We start from the raw sequence: 16,785 nt of genomic DNA on the forward strand, positions 1-16,785 counted from the left end.
CCCCCACTCCGCCGTCGACCTATCAAAACCCTCTTAATTTCATTGTTTTGTTTTTCCTTCTTTCTTTCAACCCCCCTCCCTCTCATTACAATTCTCTACAAGACTAAATATTATTTTGTAAATATGTAATGTACTTCTGTGAACTCTCATACCTCACTGCCTCTTATCTCCACCCTCTCTCTCTCTCTCTCTCTCTCTCTTTTTCTCTTTCCCATTCTTCCTTCCGTGTCTCAAAGCACACTAACAGACCTGAGCGCAGGCACACACACGCGCGCACACACGGACGGTTTTTTTGTAACTACTTGCGTGTGTGTGTTTGTGAATCTATGAATTATAAGTTATGACTAAATAACCCTCTGTGAGTATGTATGTATGTATGTATGCATATGTATGTATGTATGTATGTATGCATATGTATGTATGTTTGTATGTATGTATGCGTGCATGTATGTTTATGTGTGTAAGATGTTTAATCCATAATCGCTCGTCTGTCAGATGTGTGTATATGTGTATGTGTGTATGTGTGTGTGTGTCTGTGTATTACATTACATTATATTGTATTATATTATATGATATTACTATCACTAATGTATCAGTGTAGTCGAGTAAACATCTCCAAGTTTGATCGTGTTTATATATGAATATATATACATATATCCATGAGTGGTTAAGTGCGTGCGTGTGTGTATGTATGTATGCATATACATATATATATATATATATACACACATATCATATATACATACATATATATTATGTATGAGTACGTATATAGATAGATCGATCAATCGATACATAGTCAAGCCAAGCAGATGACAGACTGACGAATAGATAGATAGATAGATAAATAGATAGATAGATAGATAGATAGACAAACAGATAGATAGATAGATAGATAGATAGATAGATAGATAGATAGATAGATAGATAGACACATTTCGCTCTCGTCTCACTCCGAACTTCTACGTAACAAATATTTATTGCGGTAATTTTAATGAAAATAAAATTGTTTACTTGAATGTCTGTGAAAACTGAATAAGTGGGAAGTTATAACTCCGAGGATCAGCCGTAATTCACGAGTAGCCAGAACCATTGTTGTTGTTGTTGATGATGGTGATGATGATGCTTAACCCCTGATCGAGAACACTTTTTGATCAAAGGCGTTCCAGCCGTGACTATACAACCCCTTTTTTGTATAGCAAGAACTACATAGTCTAGTGTATCCTTCTTTATTGAAAACGGTAGTGTATAATTTTGAGGGTAATAATTAGCTGCTATTTCTTTTCGTTTCTTTTTTTTTTTTTTTCTAGCATGTCGAACGCTATGTAGACCGAGTCTTAAGCCCTCGTTGGTAAGCAAGGGTGTGTCAGTTTGGTGCCCGACTATGGCAGAACAACGAGAAATAAAGTTTAATCTCGAGATATATTTCCAGAGCAGATGATAACGATGATGCTTAAGTTGATTGCGATGTATGAACGCACACATGAAGTTATATATAAGAGGAGATAGCTGAATGCCACGTAGTGATCGGCTGTAATGTTAAAGTATGTTTAACTACAAAGATATTACCAACTCCGATCAAATGTCTTGCTATTATGACATAACATAGTGGTTTGTTTCTAGGTGTTTATTGATATTTTTTCTTCTTCATTAGTGTTTATTCCTGTGATTTTTCTTTCTCTTTTTCTTTTTTTACCTTCGACTTTTCGGTGTTTCCCTTCTGTAATATACTGACATGGAGTGAATTAGACAGTCGTTGCAGCTGGTTGCAGTAGTAACTATAAACAGCAAGACACGACAAGCCAAGTTAGAGCTCGACTCTCCAGCTAGCATAATTAGATTAGCTGAGACACAGAGACAGTGTGAAAGAGGGAGAGAAAGGCAGAGAGTAAGAGTAAAAAGGGGCGAGAAAGTGAAAGAGGTGTAACAGACACGGAGAAAGAGAAAGAGAAAGTGAGAGAGAGAGAGAGAGAGAGAGGGATAGAGAGAGCGAAAGAAAGAAAGAAAGAAGAGATAAAGAGGTGGGGAGAGAGAAAGAGAGATAGTAACACAGCTAATCAGTTGAGTATGTAACTATCATCTAATAACGAAAACTAAAATCTAATCGACTACAAACACTACAAAAAGAGAAACGAAACTAAACGTACATACACACACGCGCACATATACACACGCACACACACATACACACACGCACACACGTACACACAGACACATACATAACAGTTATAGATATAAGAAAATTCGGAGAGAGAGTGAAAGTATGGGAGAGTAAGAGAGGGAGAGATAACGATAGAGTAGAAGCTTAGTGGCTTTTGTTATTTATGAAGTTGTGACACGAACGAAATCCCCACGCCCTCGAGGGGGAACTACGTCATTGCCACACTGTGCCTACCCACGACAAATAATATTCACGTGGGGGTCGGCTGCCCAATCAGGGCAGGGGCATCAGGCTGGCGTGACGTACATAATCAGCATACCTTATATGGAGATCCTACCCCGACGCGCACGGCACCCCCTGTTCCCACCTCCACCGCCCGCACCCAGCGCGCACCGACTACTGCTAGGGACGGGATTTGCCACCAAAGCTACTTTTTCTCTCCCACCTTACAAAACGACCGACTGAGCTCGCACGGAGGGTACCTGAGTACCAGAATTTCTGGTGAGTTATTCACACATCCTTTTTCTATTTTAGAAAAATACTTTGCTCTTTCATGCTTCGCTTTAATAATAATAAAAAGGACGGGAGAGAAAAATACGACCGTGTATCTCTTTGCATACTCACCTGGTCCTGTCATTTTATTTTGTATGGAGAAAGAAAACAGCGTAAAAGTGAGCAAACCGCTTCTTTACTTCCTACATTCATTATAAACCTTATTCAAACAGCAATTCGTACTAAAAGGCATCCTCTTTAGGGTTAATTTTTCTGGTTCTTCTAATTTTTACTTCAAATCAATTCGCCTCTTCGCCTTCTCGCCTAGAGACGTCGGCTGCATAGTTCCACTCAATACACTGTTGCTTGTTTCGCTTTTTCACTTCTGCTATTGTCTTCCTTAAAGAAACGAATTAGGCAAATTTTTAAATCTGCAGACATTTAAAGATTCTAATGAAATATATCTTCGTTGATATATGTATTGTGTATTGTGTTGACACTGGCCGATTCTTTAAAAAATAATATATCCGCTATGTTTTCCAAATGCGTGTGTGTAACTATATCGTGATTTAGCATGCATCGAAGTCTTTTCTTTCATACAATGTGTCTCTTCAATTAGAAAATAACTTCAAAGTGATTAGAGATATTGGTTGGATTTTATTGATATTGTACTGGGATCTGTTCTTACATTTATATATATATATATATACATATAAAAAGGCCTTGTTATCTGGTTAAAAACCTTTTAGCTTTTTTCATCATCCGAAATATTCTTTACTGTATGAGGACCTCCTTTTAGATGAAAAAGAACTACGCAAAATAAACCACATAAAATAAAACAAACGCCTGAATGTCGGTAGAAGCTAGATTTTCTTGAAAGCAATGACCAGGCTATCTTTTAGTAGTGACCAGTCATCATGAGTTGTTGCCACTGACCACCACTGACCCTTTCTTTCCATCTTGTTAATCTGTTTTCAGTGAGGAAAATCGCAGTCTTCTGTTTTCTTTTCTGATATAAATAAATAGCTATATATTTATATATTTCTATTAGAATGCATTTTTTAAATAGATTCAGTTATTATTTTTTTAAATTAATTTTCGTTAATTAGATCGTATTTCATCACATTGATATGGTTTGTCGTTCGGAGAATATGGCTTGTCCTTACTATTCTAGCTTCTATATCGATTACGAATGAAAGAAACCATACACGCAGACAGGAGTAGAGAAATATTTATTTATTTTGTTGGTCGTCAATGATGACTTATTTCACTAGAGTTGGAGATATAGCAATGGATGGAAGCAGTAACATCACGTGCTTGATAAATGTAAAAAAAAAAAGATCTGCATAGATAGAAAAGTTTCCTAAACAAAAACAAAATCGGTGGCCAATTAAGATATGGAAATAATAATCCCTGGTTAATAATATTTCTTTAAATTTGTTCAGATGACTGAAAAATTATTGCGAGCTTTTGCGGTAATCACTTTTAGCTGTCCAGTTCAACGATCACTTCAACTAGTTACTTTTTTTTTTCCATATTGGTGTGGCCCTGGGGTTATGAAAAGGAAATCCTGATCCAGTCTTAATAGAAGTTGTGAAAGCTACATTTTGTGTTAATAAGAGAGATAAAGTCAGATAACCAAGGATAATCGATTGAACTTGTTTATTCATTCCATGTGTTCATTCAGATTTCAGTATTTTTTTCTTCTTTCTATGCATACACACACACGTATGCAGACTACATACTTACACATATATGCGTTTGCACAACTGCATCACGTACACACGCACATATATCTGTGTATGCATGTATTTGTGTATGTGTAAAGCTAAGGCACAAAGTGATGTCGGAAAAATTCGTTCTTATGGGATGTTGTTATTTAAGCCCCAAGTAAGCCCTGAGCTGACATATGATCAGAGGTATTTCAGCTATGACCAACCCGTTTGTGTATATATACATATATATAACTACATAACCCAGTGTGTTCTTCATTTTTTTTTTCTTATGAAAGGAGAGTGTGATCTGAGGGAGTTTTGGCTGTTATTTCTAGCCGGTCGAGCAACTACGTAGAGGAGGCTCCCTTGTTGAAGAAGAGCTGGTGGTAGCTACTAGCGACCATAAGCAGCGCTATGGCCGCCCGCTTAACACACCCTTTTTCTATGGTGCTAATGACTGACATACCTTTATAGTCACACTGACGCCTAATTACCGACTTAAACAGGCCTGTATTTATTTCCATGTCATGACTCGTTCACTAATACGACTGAAATAAATACTTATGTCCCTCCAAGTTAACTTCCATATAGTTTTGTGTTCGTAAAGTCTGATGACTGAAATTAGCATTGATGAGATTTTTTTTTTTTTTTCCTACTGGCCACCGAACCATGATACCTGTTAAACTGAGCTCCCTTCGCTATCACACATTTCTTTGTTTTCTATAAATGCATGAAAAATATAGATTTCCTTTCTGATATTTATTACTACCTTAAGCTCTGCTTATCAAACATACGACTTGAGAAACTACTCCTTAAGGTTTTAGTATTAAAAAAAAAAAAGATACGATTTATATTTCTAGTGATTGAGTTTTGTAACCACAGATAGTATCTCTTTCAGTACCTTCAGAAATTTTTTCTGAATATCAATCATTTGTTTAATTATAATTATTATTCGATTAGCTTGGCAATTACTCATTCATTACATTAGTATATGCTTTGAATAAATGAAAGGTTTTGTTTGTTTGGTTTTAATCTCTTAAATATTTTCTATACCGCCCGTAAAAACAACTAGACTTCTTACTTAGCGACCATATATATATCATCCATCATCATGTTTATTGAATTGTCTTAATACAGACAATGGCTAGATGTCTACACACTTTCTCTATTAACACACCGACAGTCACCATGTGTACAGACATTTGAAACTAAAATTTGCCTGTTGGTGTTGTCGCGGCTGCTGGTCTAAGGAGGTCTGTGTGTGCATATTTGTATGTTTATGTGACAATGTATATGATTGTGTTCATATAATTAGCTTCGTATATCTTTGCACTCTCCATATATTTCCCCTTGTATATCATTGTTTATGTAGTTGTATATTTATGTGCTCTTGAAGGTGTAGTCATACGTATAGACATGCTTGTATACAATGTATTTATGCGTGTGTGTGGCTGATCTGTTTATTTAGATGAAGAAAACGACAACGATCTGCTATGTAACCCCCTCCCCTCTTTCTCTTTCTTCTCTCTCTCTCTCTTTCTCTCTGCAAGTCCCGATCAATGTCGGTATAGGAACTATCCATGCCACTTCCAACAATGGAACGAACACACAGTCACATCTCCGATCACTTTTTACCCTCTATTTCTGTCCTTATAATTCGTTCATCTTCACTTATTTCCATCTCTCTCTCTTCTCTCTTTTAACATCTCCCTTCCTCTTCCTAACTTTCTTCAGTCTTCACTTCTTTCTCTGGCGTCTCCATTATTCTCGTTGCTCTTCTATCCCCGTCTCCCTTTTCTCTTTTTCTCTATTAACCTTTCTCTCCCTCTCTGCTTCACCTTTCCTTATCTATCTCTGTTCTCTGTTCTTTATCTCTTCCTCTCTCCACTTTATTACAGTGTATCGCTCCCCCTCTCTCTCTCTACTCTTACTCTTCTCTTTCTCACTCTCTCTCTCTCATTCACCTTCACTCCGCCTTTCTCCACCTCATTAACCATTCTCGATTCACACCTCTCACAGCTCATCCACATTACCATCTATCCCTTCTCTCTATTCCCCCCCCCCCCCTAGTTGATTTATCTCTCTTATCCTCTCATTTCTTTAAGAGCTCATTGTCACCCTTTCATTTCTCTTTCCGTCTGTGTCTGTTTCAACTTGTTTCTCCTCACATCATCTACTTTGACCCGCGCTCTCTCTCCTTCTCATTCTTTCATTCACCGACCATATCTCTCCACTCTCTCTTCCTCTCTCTCTCTCTGTCTCTCTTTCACCCTCACCAGCCTTTGTCTACTCACTAGTGAAGTTGTTTACTAACTCTTCTTTCTAGTTATCATTTCTCCCCTCTTCCTCTTTCTCTCAACTCTCTCTCTCTCTCTCTCTCTATCCACTTCACTCTACTCTTCATTCTGACCCTCCTTATTCTTCCAGTCACTCTCTGTTTCTGTTCCATGTACCAAGTCCCTCGTGTGTTTTCCTTCCACTCGTCTGCAGGGTGAGACACGTCTCTAAACATTCACGCGTCTCTGCTCTGTCTTTCTATTCATGCAATCTCCCTTCCGTTTCTTCTTTTATCCCTATATTTATCCTTTTATTCTACCTATTATTTCGTTTCTTCAATCCACTTATCTATCAAAATCTACCCGTTCTTGATACCCTGCATTCAACCATTCTTCCGTCTATGTTGACTGCTGACCAATCTTGCATTTTACTTTTATTCTATCAACACTGTCCGTCTCTCTCCATATCTATCTATATATCTGTCTGTCTTTCACATCTTTTCACTCCTCCGTTAGTCAGCTGAGTTGGGCACCAAACTCATTGTACATAAAAATCCATTTTTGACTAAAATTTAATGAAAACAAGCAAGTTAAATCTCTCTCCCCCCTCTCTCTCTGTCAGTGCGCGTGTGTATGTGATGTGTGTATTTGAATATGAAGGCGTATAGGGGTTTCGAGCAAATGGGTTCTCAGTCATTAAAATGGATCCACCATTAGCCGTCTAATTTGCGTATGTTTGTGTTATATTATAGACACATTATGTAGCAAAAGTGGGAAATGTTTCGAACTTTCCTCTACCTCTAGTTATGTTAACTGATATATTTATACACACTCGCACACACAGAGGGGTGCGTATGTGATTTACGTTTGTGTTGTGTGAGTGTACATATACACATGCGTACATACATAAATACACAGACATGTGTGTATAGATGTAGATATATATATGCACGCGCACAAAATAGATGAATAAATGACTGTCGGTGTTTGTTTTTTATCAATAAGGATCGTATTTTTTTCATTTTGCATCGGAAATAACAACAATATGGCAACATTTAATCGTACGGAAACAATTTCCAAGCAACACAAGCTACAGATGAGATTCATTCATTCTCAATATATTAAAACATAATAAATCAAGGAATGGGTGCATGTCTTTAGCTGTTACTTTTTCCCTATTTTTTAAATGCGCAGGCATTCAACACAATGAATTATTATTATTATTATTATTCTCAATGGTTGTCGCTATCTAGTAAAACATTGATTGAGAACGAACTATGGGGGGAGTCTCTAATGCACGGCCTGCTAGAAGTAGAACCCTAATGTACTTAAGATCACACCCTTACAGAATAAAATTATAAAAGGACACATTAGATAATGCGGTCTTACATATCCCACCCCTCTTCCAAAAAAGAATAAAAGACGAGATGGCTACAGCTGAAATGCCGCTGATGATTAAGATCTGTTGGAGCCGAGTGGTCTTGGACGACATCAACAAAATTAACCAGAACCTCATGTAGTCGTTCGACCGGCTCTAACAACTAAATGTAGTTCATATGACACCATATCACCTTAAATCAAGAAAGGACACTTTAAATAACACATTTCTATATTTCTTTAATTTTTATTTTATACCGCAATTTTGAGCCATAAGCGTCGTTAGTTACAAGTTTCCAACGTGCCAATCAATGGTTCATGGCGAAAGTGAGTGCATAACCCGTTGCAAGGAACTTCGTTCGTTAAACACCGTTTTTTTTCTCCGGTTTCCCTCGCCAGTTCTAGCGCGATGGACTCACTCGGTTTCTTTCTACCAAATTTCAAGCACAATGATGTCAGTCCGAGGTTATGTTAGAACACACTTACCCAAAGTTCCACGCAGTGGAACCGAACCCGGTATCACGCTGTTGTGAAGCGAAGGCCGTGGCTTTTACGTATTTTTCCTTGGTCTGTTCGATCACAGTTGACCTGGGGTTAAATAACAACGGCAAAAGCATCTCGGACAATCAAACTCGTAAATTTTGATTTATTTATCTTAGAACATAACTTTTTTTTGAATGGCTCTCTACTCAACATGTCGTATTCCTCTATTTATTTACAACTGTTGTAATATTCAGAATCAATCCTTCGATCAGAACATTCTCTCTCTCTCTCTCTCTCTCTCTCTCACACACACACATACACACAAATAACCTTCACCTATTGACACAAAATTTCGTTCATCTTTTGCTTCTAATTGGTCGATCGACCTATCAGAAATAACAGCCAAATCTCTTAAGTCACACCCTGTCTTTAGAGGTATATCGGATACTTTGCTTCGAAAAAAAAAACATGAAGATAGTCACCGCTAGAATACCATTGATTATAAGGACTAAAAATTAATAGTAACAATAAACCTTAGTAATCGAAGGTCGTAATCGTCTGAGATTCATATGGTATTGTCCGAGTGAACAGTGTTTATGTCTGGAACAAGTTTGATTGGAGGAACTATCGGCAGGAAGTCACCGAGTAATTGTTGTAAGTCCGTCAATGTACTTCTCTCTTAGCTAATTACTCTGGCCTGATGTCAACAATAAAATGTGTTAATTCCTCTATTAGGACACTAGAAATATCTATATACATAACTTGATGTGGAACAAAAAAGAGAAATCATAAAGTCCGCTTCGGTCGTCCGGTGTTCTATCTCCGAGCCAACACTCCAGTAGTTATTGTATGATTGTTTGTAAAAGAGTACTTTACGTTGTGAGGATGTTGTTTTCTGTGAACTAAACGATAGTCACTATCTGCTCAGTAAAAAAAAAAATCAATTCACAATATTGTATAAATTCGTGTTCCATGAAGAAGTGAGTGTATGTTTATGCTGGTATTTTATGAGACCAAATAATAAGCACATGATATGTCTAATTTAAAAAAAAATAAATTCTATATATTTTTTTTATTTCTTGCTGTTTTTATACAGTGGCTAATTATACACACCACTACATATGTACGGGTCGATACCCGTATGTGATTGTTCTGAAGACTACAGTTGGGGGTATGCATGTTGGTGGGTGTGCCTTGAAGAGAGAGTTTCTTTCGTTCCTAGCTTTCCGTCCAATGTAATAAAATATCAGTAATATACTAGAGGTTAGTTGATGCATTATATGCGGGAGGGTAGGGTCCTATTTAAAAACGCTTGCTATGACCCCTTAAACAATTTTCTAGGGGTTATATTACAACTTTACGAACTTCTTTGTTCCTGGTTTTCTGACGCTTCTTACATGATGTTGAAGTATAAAAATAAGAAGTAGCAATATGGATGGTGTATGTGAAAGTATGCGCTCCGAAACATGGTCGAATGGTTAAGAATTTTGCGTTGCAACCATGGGGTCGCAGGTTCGATCCCTTTGCGTCTTGGGCAAATATAGCTGATAAACAACTGCTTCACGTGATCATTAATTTTACATTTGTTCATAAAATTATTGAGGTACTTCCCTCAATGCTGATCTTGAAAAGCGCGGCCTTTTCAGACAGATGAAGTGACCAACACAAACTGTTTGCAAATAAAATCTAGGATTGAAACAATAAAATTTTGAGACTTTTCTAAAATTCAGCATATAACTTAGCCGTAGCTGTTGTCTCAATTCCTACAATAAAGCATGGTTTCTTTAAGACTACTATTTTAGAGGAGGAAGTAAAACAATTAGAATAATATACATATATTTATGTGTAGATAGACTTCAGATGTAAGCCTTTCTTATGAGCAAACATTGCACACGGCAACACACATACAAGGGAAGCTGCTTATTATAATCATATATAATGTTATCAGAGGGTTATTTGTTATTAAAATTGGCAGGTTCAGAATTAGATTCTGGATATTCTCAGTTTAATGTTATCAGCTAGCTGTTGACATCTGAAAGGTTGTGCTTCAGAATGGTGCCAATGAGCAACTTTCATTGTTTGTATGTATACATACATACATATATATAAGTGTATATGAACGTATTTGTATGTACATATATGTGTATATATATCTACATATTTAAACACATACATATATCTGAATAAATGAATGGAATTCACGAGACTCTTTATGGAGAACCACTACAACCGTTTCAACTCATTGTGGACCCACAGCTTACAGGTGAGATGTTGTGCAATCAATTGTCATGCATTATAGGTGCAGATGTGTCTCCTGAAAAAGTACTTTGTCTTTTTACTTGCCTTTTCACTTATTTATATAACAATACATTTTAGTTAGTGTAGTATTCAATCCATCTCCATAATGAACTCACACAGAAAGGAAATCTTGAAGTAAATCCGGTGGTAAATACCTCCAAATTGTTGTTCACATCAGTTAGTCAAATATTAACAAACTTTAAACAACATACTACCAGGTGTCTACTGGAATTTAAATTTAAATATATGTATATTTATCACAAATTTGCAGAGTTGTTAGTAATTCACATAGATTTCTTTGTGGAATTGGTTTTGGTTCACTGTTCTCTGTTTAGATCCTGGCAACATCAATTTTGCCTTTTCATGTCCTGGGGTCTTTTCTACTCCCTCCATCGCTCTCTTTCTCTCATTCAAATAAAGTAGCTTTGGTCAGGCCTGGAGAAGGATAGGTTGTGCTAGCTATAAATATCACAAGAAACTCTCCATTTCTTAACATCACCTATACAGCTCTAATAGGACTTGAAGATTCAAACCTGTGCAGTCAATATATATGTATATATATATCTGTGTGTGTGTGTGTATACTCTCTTACCAGTTTCAGTCTTTGGACTGTGGTCATGCTGGAACACTGTCTTGTTGGGTTTAGTTGAGGAAACCTACCACAATACTTATTTGAAGTTTGGTACTTAAACTGATACCAGTTGCCAAGCAGTGGCGGGGTGGGGGAGAAGCACAAAGACACATGAGTGATGCTAGCTTGTAGATATAATGTAAAATTATAAAATTGATGATGATTATAGTGATACTCTGTGTATGTGTATATGTATGCATGCAATATATACACGTATATATATATATATATATATATATATATATATATATATATATATACACACACACACACACACATACAATATGTATATATATATGTGTGTGTGTGTATCTATAAATAGATTTCTATATGTATACATATGTAATGTTAAGTTTATTTAATGTTGTTCTTGTCTAAACATAAAGGTTTGTGTTATAGGACAAGGCAGGTTACTACAAATAGATGAGAAACAAAGCTATTTTCTCTATGTGATCAACATTCGCAGTGCGCGTGTCTGTTGGTGAGATAATGCCTGTTAGTTTGTCCCTAAATATAACATTGATATCTTGACCACGTTGTGTCTTTCATTTGTGAGGTTGAAGAGATGAGTTGTAGATAAACCATATGCTGAAGTTTTATGCTTGTTCTTTACAAAAGGCCATAGTCAAATAGTAAAAACTAAAGAGCTGATTTAATCAACAGAAGACAACTTCTTAGCTTTTCTGCTTGCAAATTGATTGTTATAACACACTTCAACCAAACAGCCATCTCTTTCTTGTTTACACCAAGTGATAATGTGTATTTCGATAATCACACTTTCAGTTTAATCAAGATTGGTGAAGGCAGTGGAAGAGAGGGATAATTACGATATAAAATTGCAACATGCATAGATAAATATGTTTGTTTGCATTAACTGAGATGGTCACTATCAAGCCACCATAAGAAATATGACTAAGTCACAGACCTTGCTAGAACACACACACACACACACACACACATGACTTCACTGACTGCTGCTCTGTAATTATCACTTGTGAACAATGGTTGAAAAGGCTAAAATATTATGAATGGAAAATATAACAAACATGGAAGGGCCACCTATGCTGTCATGAAAAAGTTACATACTTGAGACATAAAGAAAAGAAAAAAAGTTAATAAAAACAGTATGGCCACGGCTGGAATGTCTTCGATCATGCTAGATCTGGACTTACTTTACAAAGACAACTGCAACTTCCTGATGAAGTGCAAGCACTGGTTACCTGACACTAAGACAATCCCCAAGTGTTACAACTGAAAGCTACATGAATAATAATGAGTGCAGCTATATTGAAATGTTCACACTGGTCACCCAATTCACTTTTTACCAATCTCCTTTTTTTATACCTTATAACCTCACTTTTTTATTAAAATTTCTTTCTCTTCTTTTCTCTCCTCTTATACAGCTTCCTTACAGAATCTATTCCTGTGTCATTCGTTCTTGTGAAATCACCGTCATTTTACATGAAAGCATACACAAACACACTCAGACAGTCATACACACACACTAATACACAACGTATGTGTGTGTATGTAATATAAAATATATATAAATATTTACATTTACGTATGTATGTGTATGTTCATTGCAGGCTAGTATAATGATGATTTTTGTTTATATAAATTACATATATGTTTGTATGTATGTATGCTTGTGTGTCTGTAATATATGTGCATGTATGTATAGCATCATCATCATTTTAAAGTCCTTTCTACTATGCTTATGTGGGTTGGATGGAGTTCATTGAGGTATATTTTCCATGGCCACATGTTCTTCAAACACACACTCACTGTGCTTATATGTACACTCCTCACTTACACACATACACACACACATGTACACTCACTCACACACACACATATGCATAAGAATTCATACTGCTCACAAATCTCAAGAAATGGTATGTAATCACAAAGTATTTAAATAGAGTGAAAACAAAATCTTTTACATTTATTTGGAAATATTTACAATGTTTATTGGGTTCATCAATGTAGAAGAATTTTGGTTTTGATAATTTAATCCTCAGATATGTGGCATTGATTGATCGACTGATTGATTTTTCCTTTTTGTTTAGTTTACTTATAAATTTTTGTTGTTGTTTATGGAAAGGGATAAAGCCAATGTAAGACAAAGAACCTGGCAGAGGTTCAACAATCTATGTAGACACACGTTATATATATATATATGTGTGTGTGTGTGTGTATATATATATATAGGAAGACAGAGTATGAAAGAGAGAGAATGAGACCTAATACAAATATGTTTTAATATAAACACATATGCACAATTTATATATATGCATATATTGATATACATATATATATATGTATATATCTTTATATATATATATATATATATATATATATATATATATATATATATATATATATATATATGGAATGTTGAGGCATTTAGCAGATATGTGTGTATGCACATATGTTCATGCATATGTATTTATGTGTGTGTGTATATATATATATATATGTTTTAATTTTTTATCACTAGAACTGATTGAAGAGCCATATATATATATATATATATATATATATATATATATATATATATATACACACACGTATTTTTTTTTTATCAAGCCTATATGTATTCATACGCATATTGATGTATATATTTATACACAGACACATACATTGTTATACATAGAAATTCATCTTAATCTATAGCAAAGACATTTGTTTACAATTACCTTACACAAAGAGATATGGACACACACACACACACACACACAGATGATAGGCTTTTATTTAGATATGTCTATCAAATCCACACATAAAAATCTTAACTCGGTCTCAGTCTCCAGTAGAAGATAAAATACTTGTCGGAAGGACTGAACTCAAACCACATGGTTTGAAAATGAAGTTTTAACTATAGGGAAGGTGACGTCATCTGTTGTGGCTTAGCAGTTTTCGAAGTGTCACAAATATGAACCAACACACAGACACAAACACATACACATGTATGTACACACATGTATACACATACACACTCATACACATGTATATGATGGTTATTTTATTTAGATCTCATCTCCTTGTCCTGCTCTTAAGGCTTTAGTCAGCCCAAGGATATACATTTGTCTGTGTGTAGGTATATGTATATATAAAGATGTATATCAAAATACTATATATATATATATATATATATATATATATTTATGAACACGCATGTATAATGATTTATATATACATATTTATAAAGATTTATACCTACACACACATGTATATTTATCTATCTATCTATATATCTATATATATATATGTCATGTACCCAGATATGCATCTATATATACATGTAGATGAAGGTATGTACATACATGTACATATATATGCATATACTCATATATTATTTATATGTATATATATATATATATATATATATATATATACACATCATACATGCATGCATGCATACGTACATACACAAGTGCAGGTATAAATGTGTGTATGTATATATACATACATACACACACATATTCACATCTGTGTAAATGTATATATATATATATGTATGTGTGTGTGTTTATGTGGATTTTCTGCTTGAGCCTATAGCCATCACTTGCCAGCAAGTGTTAATTGCTCACATGCATCATGCTATCATTAATTGCTGTACATACTTCTGTAGTTGCAGGGAGATGTAGAAACAGTCTCATTCCTCCCTGCTCTGTCTCCTTTCAGCTGTAACATTGAAGATATTATAGATGGAGAGTGACAAAGCTTCACCAGCACTAGGCTTCTGTTTATTGTAGGTGGGTTGATTGAAGCCACTTGAAATGAAGTACCTTGAGGAATAATATGATGCACTGTCTGGTCCATAATATTATGATCATGAACTTAAACACCTTAGCAGTTATTGAAAAATATACATCTATAAGTGTGTGTGTGTGTGTGCACATATGTAAACGCATAAACAAATATATATATATATAAATATACACAAATATATATATATGTGTATGTATGTATGTATATATGTACACACACACATGAAAATAATGTATATATTCATATATAAATAAATAAATATATATATAAATAAGCATATATATATGTATATATATATATATATATATATATATATATATATATATATATATATACATACATAGATACACACATACATACATACATACATACATACACACACACATATGTATGTATGCAGATTTTTTCTTTTCATTTTTTTTCTTATTTTTCTCACTGTCCAACATCCTTGTTTTTACAATATATCTAATGTAAATAGATACATGGTGTATTTTATAAATACGCCTGTTACAAGTATCAAAAGCATGAAACTATTAGTAGCTATCTCTCACTGGATGGAGTACTTTTTCTGTTGATTCTGCATATATTGGATCTGTCTGTCTATCTATCTTACATAACGTGCGTGAGTGTGTGTGTGTTTGTACATATAGAAATATATGTGTATGGATCTTTGCTGACTGCAAATCTGGAATTGCAATCTCTCTCTCTATGAATTCTAGTTCTTCAGACCACAGAATTCTTTGTTATGAAATTGCATGTTATTTTCTTCCGCCCACTTGTGGATTGCATTAAGGTCATGCTGTTGATGTACAGCATCATCAATATTCTGTATTGCCTGAGGTAGTTTTTTCCTTATCAATATCACTACTGGAAATAGCTGTACATATACCTGACTGCATGTCTGACAGAGCAACCACTAGTAACATTGGTCCCAAAAGGGTTCCAGAGAAACTCAACTCAAAATCAGTATTTCCTTTGGAAAGGCCCCATTTGCTGTCACCCTCTGACTTGTGCTTCTTAAAACGTTACATAGCCACCCTCTTAATTTCTGAACTAATTGGAGATCACGGCATCAAGCACACCATTATTGTTCTTTGCAAAATCCACAGGGTGGCTGTGTGGTAAGAAGCTTGCTTCCTAATCACATGCTTCTGGGTTTAGTCCTACTGCATGGCACCTTGAACAAGTGTTTTCTACTATAGCCTTAGGCCAAAGCTTTGTCAGTGGATTTGATAAATGGAAACTGAAAGAAGCCTGTTGTATATATGTGTTTGTGTGTCTTTACATTTGTGTTTGTTCCCCACCAATACTTCACAACCGGTGTTGGTGTGCTTACATCCCCATAACTTAGGAGTTCAGCAAAAGAAACCAATAGAATAAGTACTAGGTTTTAAAAAAAATAAATATAGGAGTCGATACATTCAACTAAAATTCTTCAAGGCAATGCCCCGACATAGCCACAGTCTAATGACTGGAACAAATAAAGGATAAACAATATAATGAACAATTAAGCAGCTCTTTCAACATCCAGTCATAGTGCTGCAGCGTTTGAGTAAGGCAGCTTCTTTCTGGGTT

General features: G+C 35.2%; 1 protein-coding gene across 16 annotated transcripts in view; it reads left to right on the forward strand.

Annotated features, from left to right (window-relative positions):
* The first annotated feature begins 235 nt into the window (after window positions 1-235).
* The window catches only part of LOC106867422 (uncharacterized), a 224,507-nt gene continuing 207,957 nt past the window's right edge, over window positions 236-16,785 (forward strand). For 4 of the 16 annotated variants that reach the window (XM_014912293.3, XM_014912297.3, XM_014912296.3 and 1 more), the window contains exon 1: window positions 236-2,662. The gene's annotated coding sequence lies outside the window, so the exon portion shown is untranslated. Of the gene's footprint in view, window positions 2,833-8,517; window positions 8,656-9,036; window positions 9,159-16,785 lie in introns of those variants that run through there. The other 12 variants (XM_052973847.2, XM_089364226.1, XM_014912299.3 and 9 more) reach the window with 11 other exon arrangements.

Source organism: Octopus bimaculoides, chromosome 16, assembly GCF_046866305.1.
Source record: "Octopus bimaculoides isolate indiv1 chromosome 16, ASM4686630v1, whole genome shotgun sequence".
Lineage (NCBI taxonomy): Eukaryota > Metazoa > Mollusca > Cephalopoda > Octopoda > Octopodidae > Octopus > Octopus bimaculoides.